Genomic DNA, 15,077 nt, shown 5'->3' on the forward strand with positions numbered 1-15,077 from the left:
TCTTCAGAGATTGTCTGCCTGGTGTCAGTGGTCACATCACCAGGGCTTGTGATCTGCACCGGCTGCTCGTACGACCACCCACCACCTTCTCCCACGGCTTCTTTTACCCTGATCGGGGGTGGGGGGGGGCTAAGCAGGTGCTACACCTTGCCCAAGGGTGACCTGCAGGCTAGGGGAGGGAAGGGGCACCTCACACCTCCTTTGGTAGAGATGTATCTCCACCCTGTTACCCACTTTATCTTTACTGCTCCCTTAGAACTTTCACCAGAACCACTGAGTTTGGAGTAGAAACATAGAAAACCTACAGCATAATGGTCAGTACCTTAGAAACGACCTCCGGTTACCCACAGCCCTCTATTTTTCTAAGCTTGTACCTATCCAGGAGTCTCTTAAACGACCCTATCGTTTCTGCCCCCACCACCATCGTCGGCAGCCCATTCCACGCACTCACCACTCTGTGTGTAAAAAACTTTCCCCTGACATCTCTGTACCTATCTCCAAGCATCTTAAACCTGTGTCCTCTAGTACTCGCCATTTCAGCCCTGGGAAAAGCCTCTGACTATCCAATGCCTCTCATCACCTTGTACACCTCCATCAGGTCACCTCTCACCCTCCGTCACTCCAAGGAGAAAAGGCCGAGTTCACTCAACCTATTCTCAGACAGCACGCTCCCCAATCCAGGCAACATCCTTGTAAATCTCCTCTGCACCCTTTCAATGGCTTCCACATCCTTCCTGTAGTGAGGCAACCAGAACTGAGCACACTACTCCGTGGGGTCTGACCAGGGTCCGATATAGCTGTAACATTACCTCTCGGCTCCTAAACTCAATCCCATGATTGATGAAGGCCAATACACCATACACCTTCTTAACCACAGAGTCAACCTGCACAGCTGTTTTGAGTGTCCTATGGACTCGGACCCCAAGATCCCTCTGATCCTCCACACTGCCAAGAGTCTTACCATTAATACTATATTCTGCCATCATATTTGATCTACCGAAATGAACCACCTCACACTTATCTGCGTTGAACTCCATCTGCCACTTCTCAGCCCAGTTTTGCATCCTATTAATGTCCCACTGTAACCTCTGACAGCCCTCCACATTATCCACAACACATCCAACCTTTGTGTCATCAGCAAAATTACTAACCCATCCCTCCACCTCCTCATCCAGGTCATTTGTAAAAATCACGGAGAGTAGGGGTCCCAGAACAGATCTCTGAGGCACCCCACTGCTGTGAACCTCCATGTAGGTCTACAACCACTCTTTGCCTTCTGTGAGCAAGCCAGTTCTGGATCCACAAAGCAATGTCCTCTTGCATCCCATGCCTCCTTAATTTCTCAATAAGCCTTGCATGGGGGACCTTATCAAATGCCTTGCTGAAATCCATATACACTACATCTACTGCTCTTCCTTCATCAATGTGTTTAGTCAGATCCTCAAAAAATTCAATCAGGCTCGTAAGGCACAACCTGCCTTTGAAAAAGCCATGCTGACTACTCCTAATCATATTATGCCTCTCCAAATCTTCATAAAACCTGCCTTTCAGGATCTTCTCCATCAACTTACCAACCACTGAAGTAAGACTCACTGGTCTATAATTTCTTGAGCTATCTCTACATCCTTTCTTGAATAAAGGAACAACATCCACAGCCCTCCAATCCTCCGGAACCTCTCTTGTCCCCATTGATGATGCAACGACCATCGCCAGAGGCTCAGCAATCTCCTTCCTCGCCTCCCACAGTAGCCTGGGGTACATTTCATCCGGTCCCGGTGACTTATCCAACGTGATGCTTTCCAGGAGCTTCAGCACATCCTCTTTCTTAATATCTACATGCTCAAGCTTTTCAGTCTGCTGCAAGTCATCACTACAATCACCAAGATCCTTTTCCATAGTGAATACTGAAGCATTCATTAAGTACCTACGATATCTCCTCCAGTTCCTCTGTCACACTTGATTGGTCCTATTCTCTCACGTCTTATCCTCTTGCTCATCATGTACGTAGAATGCCTTGGGGTTTTCCTTAATCCTGTCCACCAAGGCCTTCTCATGGCCCTTTTTAGCTCTCCTAATTTCTTTCTTAAGTTCATAGAAACATAGAAAATAGGTGCAGGAGTAGGCCATTCGGCCCTTCGAGCCTGCACCGCCATTCAGTGTGATCATGGCTGATCATCCAACTCAGAACCCTGTACCTGCTTTCTCTCCATACCCCCTGATCCCTTTAGCCACAAGGGCCATATCTAACTTCCTCTTAAATATAGCCAATGAACCGGCCTCAACTGTTTCCTGTGGCAGAGAATTCCACAGATTCACCACTCTCTGTGTGAAGAAGTTTTTCCTCATCTCAGTCCTAAAAGGCTTCCCCATTATCCTTATACTGTGACCCCTCGTTCTGGACTTCCCCAACATTGGAAACAATCTTCCTGCATCTAGCCTGTCCAATCCCTTTAGAATTTTATACGTTTCAACAAGATCCCCCCTCAATCTTCTAAATTCCAGTGAGTATAAGCCTAGTCGATCCAGTCTTTCTTCATATGAAAGTCCTGCCATCCCAGGAATCAATCTTCTCTGTACTCCCTCTATGGCAAGAATGTCTTTCCTCAAATTAGGGGACCAAAACTGCACACAATATTCTAGGTGCGGTCTCACAAAGGCCTTGTACAACTGCAGTAGAACCTCCCTGCTCCTGTACTCAAATCCTTTTACTATGAATGCCAACATACCATTTGCCTTTTTCACTGCCTGCTGTACCTGCATGCCCACCTTCAATGACTGGTGTACAATGACACCCAGGTCTCGTTGCATCTCCCCTTTTCCTAATCGGCCACCGTTCAGATAATAATCTGTTTTCCTGTTCTTGCAACCAAAGTGGATAACCTCACATTTATCCACATTAAATTGCATCTGCCATGAATTTGCCCACTCACCTAACCTATCCAAGTCACCCTGCATCCTCTTAGCATCCTCCTCACAGCTAACACCACTGCCCAGCTTCGTGTCATCCGCAAACTTGGAGATGCTGCATTTAATTCCCTTGTCTAAATCATTAATATATATTGTAAACAACTGGGGTCCCAGCACCGAGCCTTGCGGTACCCCACTAGTCACTGCCTGCCATTCTGAAAAGGTCCCATTTACTCCCACTCTTTGCTTCCTGTCTGCCAACCAATTCTCTATCCACATCAATACCATACCCCCAATACCGTGTGCTTTAAGTTTGCACACTAATCTCCTGTGTGGGACCTTGTCAAAAGCCTTTTGAAAATCTAAATATACCACATCCACTGGCTCTCCCCTATCCACTCTACTAGTCGCATCTTCAAAAAATTCTATAAGATTCGTCAGACATGATTTTCCTTTCACAAATCCATGCTGACTTTGTCCAACGATTTCACTTCTTTCCAAATGTGCTGTTATCACATCTTTGATAATTGACTCTAGCATTTTCCCCACCATCGATGTCAGACTAACCGGTCTATAATTCCCTGGTTTCTCTCTCCCTCCTTTTTTAAAAAGTGGGGTTACATTAGCCACCCTGCAATCCTCAGGAACTAATCCAGAATCTAAGGAGTTTTGAAAAATTATCACTAATGCATCCACTATTTCTTGGGCTACTTCCTTAAGCACTCTGGGATGCAGACCATCTAGCCCTGGGGATTTATCTGCCTTTAATCTCTTCAATTTACCTAACACCACTTCCCTACTAACATGTATTTCCCTCAGTTCCTCCATCTCACTAGACCCTCGGTCCCTTACTATTTCTGGAAGATTATTTATGTCCTCCTTAGTGAAGATAGAACCAAAGTAGTTATTCAATTGGTCTGCCATATCTTTGTTCCCTATGATCAATTCACCTGTTTCTGACTGTAAGGGACCTACATTTGTCTTGACCAATCTTTTCCTTTTCACGTATCTATAAAAGCTTTTACAGTCAGTTTTTATGTTCCCTGCCAGCTTTCTCTCATAATCTTTTTTCCCTTTCCTAATCAAGCCCTTTGTCCTCCTCTGCTGGTCTCTGAATTTCTCCCAGTCCTCAGGTGTGCCGCTTTTTTTGGCTAATTTGTATGTTTCTTCTTTGGACTTGATACTATCCCTAATTTCCCTTGTCAGCCACGGGTGCACTACCTTCCCTGGTTTATTCTTTTGCCAAACTGGGATGAACAATTGTTCTATTTGATCTATGCGATCTTTAAATGCTTGCCATTGCATATCCACCGTCAACCCTTTAAGTATCATTTGCCAGTCTATCTTAGCTAATTAACGTCTCATACCTTCGAAGTTACCCTTCTTTAAGTTCAGAATCTTTGTTTCTGAATTAACTATGTCACTCTCCATCTTAATGAAGAATTCCACCATATTATGGTCTCTCTTACCCAAGGGGCTTCGCACGACAAGATTGCTAACTAACCCTTCCTCATTGCTCAATACCCAATCTAGAATGGCCTGCTCTCTAGTTGGTTCCTCGACATGGTGTTTCAGAAAACCATCCCGCATACATTCCAAGAAATCCTCTTCCTCAGCGCCCTTACCAACTTGGTTCACCCAATCTATATGTAGATTGAAGCCACCTATTATAACTACTGTTCCTTTATTGCACACATTTCTAATTTCCTGTTTAATGCCATCCCTAACCTCACTACTACTGTTAGGTGGCCTGTACACAACTCCCACTAGCGTCTTCTGCCCCTTAGTGTTATGCAGCTCTACCCATATCAATTCCACATCCTCCAGGCTAATGTCCTTCCTTTCTATTGCGTTAATCTCCTCACTAACCAGCAATGCTACCCCACCTCCTTTTCTTTCCTGTCTATCCCTCCTGAATATTGAATATCTCTGGATGTTGAGCTCCCATCCTTGGTCACCCTGGAGCCATGTCTCTGTGATCCTAACTATATCATATTCATTAATAACTATCTGCACATTCAATTCATCCACCTTGTTACAAATGCTCCTCGCAGTGACACACAAAGCCTTCAGGCTTGTTTATACAGCACTCTTAGTCCTTATACAATTATGTTGAAAAGTGGCCCTTTTTACCCTGGATTTGCCTGCCTGCCACTTTTACTTTTCACCTTACTACTTTTTGCTTCTACCCTCATTTTACACCCCTCTGTCTCTGTGCACTTGTTCCCATCCCCCTGCCACATTAGTTTAAAGCCTCCTGACCAGCAGTAGCAAACACTCCCCCTTCCTTCCTGCTAGCCTTATAATCTTCTAGATCTCTATCATTACCTAGTTTTTTGAACCTTTTGAAAGGTCTTCTTTTCTTCTTGACCAGATTTTCAACAGCCTTTGTACACCACAGTTCCTGTACCCTACCGTCCTCTCCCTGTCTCATTGGAACGTACCTATGCAGAACACTACACAAATATCCCCTGAACATTTGCCACATTCTTTCCGTACATTTCCCTGAGGCCATCTGTTCCCAATTTACGCTTTCAAGTTCCTGACTGATTGCCTCACATTTTCCACTTACTCCTTAAACACTTTCCTAACTTCCGATCCCTCTCCAATGCTATTGTAAAGGAGATAGAATTATGATCACTCTCTCCAAAATGCTCTCCCACTGAGAGACCTGACACCAGGCCAGGTTCATTTCCCAATACCAGATCAAGCCTCTCCTCTTGTAGGTTTATTTACATATTGTGTCCAGAATCCTTCCTGAACACACCTAACAAACTCCACCCCATCTAAACCCCTTGCTCTAGGGAGATGCCAATCGATATTTGGGGAATTAAAATCTCCCACCACAACCCTGTTATTATTACACCTTTCCAGAATCTGTCTCCCTATCTGCTCCTCGACGTCCCTGTTACTATTGAGTGGTCTACAAAAAAAAAACCAATAGAGATATTGACCCCTTCCTGTTCCTAACCTCCACCCACAGAGACCCTGTTGATAATCCCTCCATGTCTTCCTCCTTTTCTGCAACCGTGTCACTATCTCTGATCAACAGTGCCACGCCCCCACCTCTTTTGCCTCCCTCCCTGTCGTTTCTGAAACACCTAAAGCCTGGCACTCCAAGTAACATTCCTGCCCCTGAGCCATCCAAGTTTCTGTAATAACCACCACATCGAAGCTCCAAGTACTGATTCACACTCTCTCATCCACTTTGTTCATTATAGGAGAGAGTGGGGAGAACAGAGAGAGAAAGGGGTGTGGGGGAGAGGAGAAGGGAAAGAGGGGAGAAAGGGAGAGAAATGGGAGGAGAGAGGGGGAGGTTACTGTAGGCGAAAGAGGGGGAAGAGGGGCAAGAGTGGGGGAGAGGGGGTGTTAGGGAAAAAGTGGGGGAGGGGGAGGAGAGGAGAGTGGGGGAGGGGAGAGTGGGGGGAGGGGGAAGAGAGGAGATTGGGGGAGGGGAAGAGAGGAGAGTGGGGGAGAGGGAGGAGGGAGAGTGGGGGAGGGGAAGAGAGGAGAGAGTGGGGAAGAGAATTTGGGGGTGAGAGGGGAGGAGGGTGAAAGGGAAGGAGGAGGAGAGAGGAGGGATGAATGAAGAGCAAGTTAGGGGGAGCAAAGGGTGAAAGGGGAGAGGGGTATAAGGTAGAGTGGAAGGGCAGGAGAGGAGAGAAGAAAAGTGAGGAGAGGGGTAAAAGTGTAGGATGGGGTGGAGAGAGTTGGGGAGGAGGGGAGAATCTAGAGCTTTGACAGAGGGGGTTGAGGGGAGAGGGTAGATGTGTGAGTTGCTGGGGAGAAGGAGAGGAAGCGGGGGAATAGGGTGATGGGGGAGAGGGACAAGAGACAAAGAGCTGCTGAAGGAAGGGGTTAAACTGAGGGGCAGTGCTGTGGCTGGAACTGACAGGGTGAGGTGGAGGGAGACTGAGATGCCCTTCACGAAGGTTTTAGGCCACACTCTAATGCCCCAGCAGCTGCTGAGACAGGCTCTCCACCTTTGCCACCACAGCAAGTCCCAACCGCTCCCTCCCCATCAGCACCCCTCCCTTGTATCTTCATTCTCCCTGGAGGGGTAGGCAGATCGGACAGAGACGGGACTGTCCCTGCCCCCTTGCAGAGAGTGAGAAGTTAGGGGAAGGGGAAAGAGTTAGCAGAGGGGTAAAGAGTCAGTGATTCAGGAACAGCTTCTCCCCCTTTGACATCGGATTTCTGAATGGACATTGAACCCATGAACACTACCTCACTACTTTTTTTGCACTACTTATTCAATTTAACTTCTTAATATATATATTTACAGTTTTTATTTTGTATTACATAACAAATTGCACTGTGACATTCGCCGGTGATGTTAAACCTGGTTCAGATTCCGAATGGTCGGGCACAGGATAATGGAGGGTCGTTTACATCGGTTTTAGTAAATTGGTTTAGTATTGGTCACATGGACAGACATACAGTCAGAAGCCTGTCCTGCATACTGTTCATGCAGATCGAATCCTTACACAGTGCGTTGAGATAGAACAAGGTCAACCAAAGACAGAATGCAGAATAAAGTGTAACAGCTGCTGAGACAGTACAGTGACGCCAAATGATACGGGTCAAAGTCAAGATGAGGTAGATTGTGAGGCCGAGAATCTGTCTCACTGTACAAGAGGTCTGTTCAGGAGTCCGATAACGGGGGGGGGGGGTAAAAGCTGTCCTTGAGCCTGGTGGGACGTGCTCTTTCGGGCTTTTGCATCTTCTGTCCATGGGAGGGAGGGGGGGAGAAGAGGGAATGTTTGGGGCGGGTGAGATTTTTGATTACACCGGCTGCTTTACTGAGACAGCGAGGAGTTCAGGCAGAGTCCGTGGAGGGGGAGCTGGATTCCGTCGCACACCGAGCCGTGTCCACGACTCTTCGCCGTTTCTCGCGGTCGCCCCACGACGACAAGTGAAAACAGTGTCATGTGCGGGCAGGGCTGTTTAAACGGCATTTGACACGCTGACCATCAGCGGTTCAAAGCGTATTCACTACCAAAGTAGGTATACAGAATACAATGCTGAGATTCGCCTTCCCACGGAAATGAAGAAACGCCAAGGAACTCGTTCAAGAAAACATCAAACGCCAAATGCACGAAAAGAGAACAACTCGCGCAACGTCACGTAGAATACCAAACTTCAAACCAGGGATCACTAGGATTCAGTTTAGTTCAATCCAGTGTCAGGCCACTAGCCCTCTGCAGGCCCGCTATGTCAGTGGTCCCCAACCACCGGGCCACAAAGCATGTGCTCCCAGGCCGCAAGGAAGCGGTGTGATTTGGCGATATGAAACGACATGAGTCAGCTGCACCTTTCCTCATTCCCTGTCACGCCCGCGGTTGGAACTTGAACGCACGCGAGGTCATGACCCGCGTGTCGTGCAAGTCAGCGCGGGAAGAAGATCAACTCCTCGAGCTTGCGAGTGACGGCGGGCTGAGACGTATGTTTGACATGACATCTCTGCCGGCGTTCTGGATCAAAGTCAAGCCTGAATATCCTGAGATGGCCACGAAAGCACTGAAAACGTTGCCTCCATTTCCAACAGCATATCTCTGCGAAGCGGGATTTTCTGCAACGAAAACTAAACTGTGAAACAGACTGGACATAGGAACCCCCTTTGAGTATGGCTGTCCCCATCACCCCTCGATGGGACCGTCCTGTTGCAGGGAAACAAGCCTCGGGCTCCCACTGATTCAGTGATATCGGTGTGCTGCAATGATTTTATATGCTCATACGAGGAAAATATGCGCTGTGTGTTTAATATTAAATTTGTTAGACAAACCCTTTTAGAAATGAAATTGAGTGTATTAGCCACTTATAAGTGACTTAGTTAACTTATCACCTATATTCCGGTCGTGATTAACACCCCACCCCCCCACCAGTTGGTCAGTCCTCAAGAATATTGTGAATATCAAACCGCTCCGCGGTGCAAAAAAGGTTGGGGACCCCTGCACTATATGCCAAAGAGCCCCAGTCTGCGTCGATCACCCCCATCAAACCGTTACAAACTGCAACAAAAGGGTAACTGGAATCCAAAAGCACGTGCGACATGAACCTCAGAGTCCCCCAGAACAAGTCCAGGGCCGGTCAATGTGGATCCCAAGAATCCTGCAGCTAGCTAGAGGGAGAGGAAGGTCGGTCAGACGGCGCCAAACACCCGCCCGGCCTCCGCTCTCATTGACTTCGGCCTCCATCCATCGGGGAAAATGTAGAAAAATGAGTGGAGATTTGATGGGGATCAACAAGATTATGAGGTGTACAGACAGGGCAAACGCAGGCGGGCTTTTCCCCCTGAGGTCGGCAGGACTACAACGAGAGGTCAGGGGTTAAGGATGAAAGGTGAACATGAAGGGGAACTCCTTCACTCAGTGGGTCATGAGAACGAGCTGCCAGCAGAAGTAGTGCACGTGAGCTCGATTTCGACGTTAAGCAAAGTTTGGATAGATACATGGATGGTAGGGGTAGGGAGGCCTATGGTCCCGGTGAAGGTCAATAGGAGTAGGAGCCGGCAATTTATATGCTTTTGACATGGACTAGCTGAGCCACAGGGCCTGTTTCTGTGCTGTATGACTCTATGAAGTGAGGCGAGGCTGGAAATGATGAAGTGGTGGTCAGCCATACTGCTCGGGGGAGGTAACTGCTTTTGAGTCTGGAGGTCCTGGACACTCCCCGATGGGAGTAGGACGAACGGCCCATGGGCAGACGCTTTCCCTGTGGAAACCCACAACACCGCTGTTTACATGCCTGTAAGACAATGGGTTGGTTCCAATGGACTTGGTGACTCTTCACTTGGTTCGTTGAAGTCCAAGTGTAATGATCATTCAACCACAAATGAATATCCATCAATACACCCAACGAAAACAGGACAGGTGAAAAACACTGTACCAACAGTCATACACAGCACATAAACAGTAAGCATACAGTCACACAAAAAATATAATATATCCCAATTTCCTAATTGACAAGTCCTATAAATTAGGGGTCACCAACCTATTCTGAACCGCAGACTGGTTTAATATTGACAATATTCTTGCAGACCGGCCAACGGGGGGGCGGGGGGAGGTGCAGGCGTTAATCACGACTGGAATATAGGTGACAACAGAGAGACAGACAGACATATGTTATTGATCCCGAGGGAAATTGGGTTTCGTTACAGCCGCGCCAACTAAGAATAGTGAAGAAATATAGCAATATAAAACCACAAATAATTAAATAATAATGTTAATCATACTGTTACGTACCCAGTAACTGGGTCACTTACCAGCAAAGAGAGAGAGGTCATTGAAGTCTGATGGTACTATTTGTAACAGTACTTATTGATAAAAATACACAAAAATAATATCAATGCAAACATACAGATAATATACGTCGTCAATACTAAATCTAAAAGCGCGGGTATAATAATAATCAATAAGAAGTAGCTCTATCATTGTCTAGGGGATAATGTATTGTCCGATGGAAATATAAAAGTCACTCAAGTTCATTCAAGCTGCAGCTTTTTGGTTGGAGAGAAAGATGGAGGTTTAACTTGCCCATTCCTTTTATGATGTCAATCCTTCGAGAGTCGTTGGGGACTGATTTCCCCTTTGTGGTTAGCTAAAGCCCTGCTTCCGTGGTAAAGGCCCACCGATTCCGAGGCAAATGGAAAAGGACACACGTGGGCTTTTCCACTGGCTTTCGCTATTACGCTGTTACAGGAGTTCTAGCATTTCTTCTGGTGCATCTGAAGGGGTTGTTCCCCAGACCCTCTTTTATTCTGACTCACAGGGTCTCAGATGTCAATCAGGTTGGGATGATGCAATCCCTCCACCAACCCCCCCCCCCTCGGTTCATTGCCTGGGGGCTTCGATACAGGGTGTCTGACACTCCGAGGGAGGAGTTGTAAAGTTTGATGGCCACAGGTAGGAATGACTTCCTATGACGCTCAGTGTTACATCTCGGTGGAATGAGTCTCTGGCTGAATGTACTCCTGTGCCTAACCAGTACATTATGGAGTAGATGGGAGTCATTGTCCAAGATGGCATGCAACTTGGACAGCATCCTCTTTTCAGACACCACCGTCAGAGAGTCCAGTTCCACCCCCACAACATCACTGGCCTTACGAATGAGTTTGTTGATTCTGTTGGTGTCCACTACCCTCAGCCTGCTGCCCCAGCACACAACAGCAAAGATGATAGCACTGGCCACCACAGCCTCGTGGAACATCCTCAGCTCCGTCCAGCTAAGTCAACTATAAGTCACTTATGAGTGGCTAATACACTCAATTTCGTTTCTAAAAGGGTTATCTAACAAATTTAATATTAAACACACAGCGCATATTTTCCTCGCATGAATACAGTGATAAGTCAATTATAACTCACTTATAAGTCAATAGCATCATAACGTTTTAAGTAACATTTGGATATTAAACATGCAGTGCATGTTTTCCTTGTATGAACATATAAAATTATTGCAGCACACCAGTGTAAAGGTAAGGGCTGGAGGTCCCCGTACCGGGGTCACATGTCCTCCCGTGTACTTTAAGTCACCTCTAGATTACTTATAATACCTAATGCAATGTAAATGCTATGTAAATAGTTGTACTGTAATGATTAGGGAATAATGACAAGAAAAAAAGCCTGTACATGCCCAAACAACGAGTGCTGAAGAGCGAACTTCCGTTTTACTTTTCCGATCCCAATCCACGGATGGTTGAATCCGTGGATGCAGAGGGCCGACTGTATCTGAGGGAATATCCTGTACGTGGAGTGGGACAGAAAGGGTGTAAATGCAGAGAGCAGTTCAGGCTTATTAGGAACAGGGTAAGCAACATCAAGAAGAAATGCGGAGGGAACTCGAGTCCGTTCCTCCATCTTCAGTTTCTGTGTCGGACCAACCCGCTTGTCTCAGCTTGTGGGTCGGTCTTTTTAGTTGATAGGAATTGTACCTGTGTTTTGGAAAACCTTTTTGTGTTTTGTGTTCCGGGAATGGAGAAGTGATTGACAGTTCATGGGCTTAATTCTCTGGGATTTAGAAGAAAGGGGGGAATCTCATTGAAACCTGTTGAATGTTGATCGAGTGGATTTGGAGAGGGTGTTGGGGGAAGTTTAGTAACAGAGAGCACACCGTCTGTGCTGAACTGAGGCTGCGGCCTGCTCCGATTGCAGTGGTACCTGGCTTCACGTCTTCCGTAAAACTTCAGTTCTGAATGTTACTTGCTTACTTTTATCCTTCACCTGATTCATGTTTTTCTTCTCTCCCGCTGCACATTTTTAGCATTTCTTTATTTTTTAATGGGTTCTTTTGGGGTCTCTTCGTTTACTGGCTGCCTGTAAGGAGAGGAACCTCCCCACTCTCAGTCCACAATAGAGACCCATATCAGAATCAGGTTTATCATCACTCACGTTTGTCACGAAATTTGCCTATGTCTGTTGCAGCGGCAGTACAGTGCGACACATAAAATCACTGCAGTGCTGTGTAAACGTCTTTGGCTCCGAGCTACAGCTCATCATAAATCATGGGTTCCCAACCTTCTCTATGTCATGGACCCAGGTTGGGAGCCCCTGCCCCATCATTTAGGATTTGCCTCCCCAGGGAAAAGACCATTACCGTATATGTTAAACACTTCTTTAACATAGCCCTTCGTTCAGTTCTATTGTGGACCGAGAGTGGGAAGGGGACAGGGAGAGGGGAGTCATGATTGGGAAAAGGGGAAGAGAGACATTCGGTAATGATCAGCTACATCTGGGTGAGCTTGCACCGATGCCAACCCCATCTCTCCGTCCCTGGCAGTCCTTCCCTGCCACTTGTCCCACAGCACTCACCATTCCCAACATCCTTTGCTCCCGCCGGATTTACAGACTTGCTCTCCGCTCCCTGTTGACAAATGTGCGTGTGTGTGTCTATGACATTTTTCACAGTACTCTGGTCCTAGTCTCTCCCACAATTGGAAGCATCCTCTCCAGTGTACCCTTCCTCCATTAGTGTTGATATATCTTCTATCTCCACCAGCTTCGGTGTCTCTCCGGTGCTTTTGCTCGCGATACAATTTATTTTGTAATTTATGGTAATTTTATGGCCTTGCCCTGATGAACAATGAACTTCATGTCATCGCTCCAGTCTACATTAACGGAGACATAGTGGAGAGAGCGTCCGGTTTCAGGTTTCTGGGAATACACATCTCAGACGACCTTACACGGTCCACTAACACCACAACAATAGTTAAGAAAGCACAGCAACGCTTGTTCTTCCTCAGGACGCTGAAGAAAGCTGGTCCACCTGAACAGATGCTGGTGATCTTTTACCGCTGCACCACAGAGAGCACCTTAACATCCTGCGTCTCTGTGTGGCGTCTCACTTGTACAGCAGCTGATAGGAAAACACTTCAGCAGGTCGTCTCCAGCGCACAGAAGATCATCGGGACACAGCTCCCAGCCCTGGAGGACACCTACAGCTCACGCTGCCGAAGGAAAGCTGCAAACATCTGTAACACACATGCAATCATCTGTTTGAACGTCTTCCATCTGGCAGACGTAAAAATAAGATTTTCTATACCCGCATTTCCAGACTGAAAAATAGCTTTTTCCCCAGAGCTATAATTGCTCTGAACCAATCAATCAGGCACCATCCATAAATTTGTTACATTGCTACTTTTAATACTGGTTTTATGGCTGTCAGGCATCTGAGTTGCGCTTTTGTACCGCCAGACATTGATTGCACTGGCTGGTTACTAGATTTTGTTTATTGTTTGTTTATTTTATTTGTTGTCTTATAGCATTGCTTACGAGAGTGGGAAACTCATTTTCGCTGTATTGGTGCGCGACAAATTGCACCATGCAATGACAATAAAGATATTTCAATTTCAAAAGAACATTAACAAGGATGTTGTCGGGTCTTGAGGGCCTGAGTTAGGGGGAAAGGTTGAATAGGTCAGTACTTCATTCTCTAGAGCACAGGAGGATGAAGGGAGATTTGATAAAGTTACGGAGGGTATAGGTGGGTAAATGCAAAGCAGGCATTTACCACTGAGGTTGAGTGAAACTAGAACTAGATGTCCTGGATTAAAGGTGAAAGGTTTCAGAATCAGATTTAATATCACTGGCATATGTAATGAAATTTGTTATCTGGCAGCTGTATATTGCAATATTGAATTACAGTATATACACACAGTTTCAAGAAAAAGTTTGTGAACCCTTTGCAATCACCTGGTTTTCTGCATTAATTACTCATAAAATGTGGTCTGACCTTCATCTAAGGCACGATAGTAGCCAAAACAATTTGCCTAAAGGTATAATTACAAGTACTAAAGTATTAAAAATACAATCTGCCTAAAAGTACACAAACAATTTCATGTCTTTATTGTTTAACCGTTCATAGTCCAGGCTGGAAAAAGTATGCGGACCCTTGTATTTAATAACTGGTAGAACCTCCTTTAGCGGCAATAACCTCTACCAAATTCCAGCTGAACAGACTTGCACAACAAAGAGGAGGAATTTGAGACCATTCCTCCATACAAAACTGTTTCAGTTCATCAATATATCAGGGATACCTTCAGTTCATGCCACAGCATCTCGATTGGGTAAGGTCTACATTCCAACTTAGCCATTCCAAAACATGAATTTTCTTCTTTTTAAACCATTCTGTGGTTGATTTACTCTTGTATTTCAGATCTTTGTCTTGTTGCATCATCTAACAATGAATGTACAAGGGTATACGTGCTATCGTAGGGACAGAAATGTGGGCAGAGGGGATGGGGTGGCCCTGTTGGCAAGGAATGAGATTCAGTCCTTTGCAAGGGGGGCATAGAATCAGGAGAAGTGGAGTCTGTTTGGATAGAATTGAGGAACAGTAAGGGCAAAAGGACCCTAATGGGTGTTGTCTATAGGCCACCAACCAGTGCAAGTTGAATAGGGAATTAACATTGGCATGTGGCAAAGGTAATGTCGCAGTAGTTATGGGGGATTTCAACATGCAGGTGAATTGGGAGAATCAGGTTGGAGCTGGACCCCAGGATAGGGAGTTTGTAGAGTGCCTACGGGATGCATTCTTGGAACAGCTTGTACGAGAGCCGACCAGGGACAAGGCTATTCTGGATTTAGTGTTATGTAATGAACAGGATTTGATAAGCGATCTTGAAGTAAAGGAGCCATTAGGAGGTAGTGATCATAATATGATAAGTTTTTATCTGC

The sequence above is a fragment of the Hypanus sabinus genome, chromosome 24, assembly GCF_030144855.1.
Source record: "Hypanus sabinus isolate sHypSab1 chromosome 24, sHypSab1.hap1, whole genome shotgun sequence".
Classification (NCBI taxonomy): Eukaryota; Metazoa; Chordata; class Chondrichthyes; order Myliobatiformes; family Dasyatidae; genus Hypanus; species Hypanus sabinus.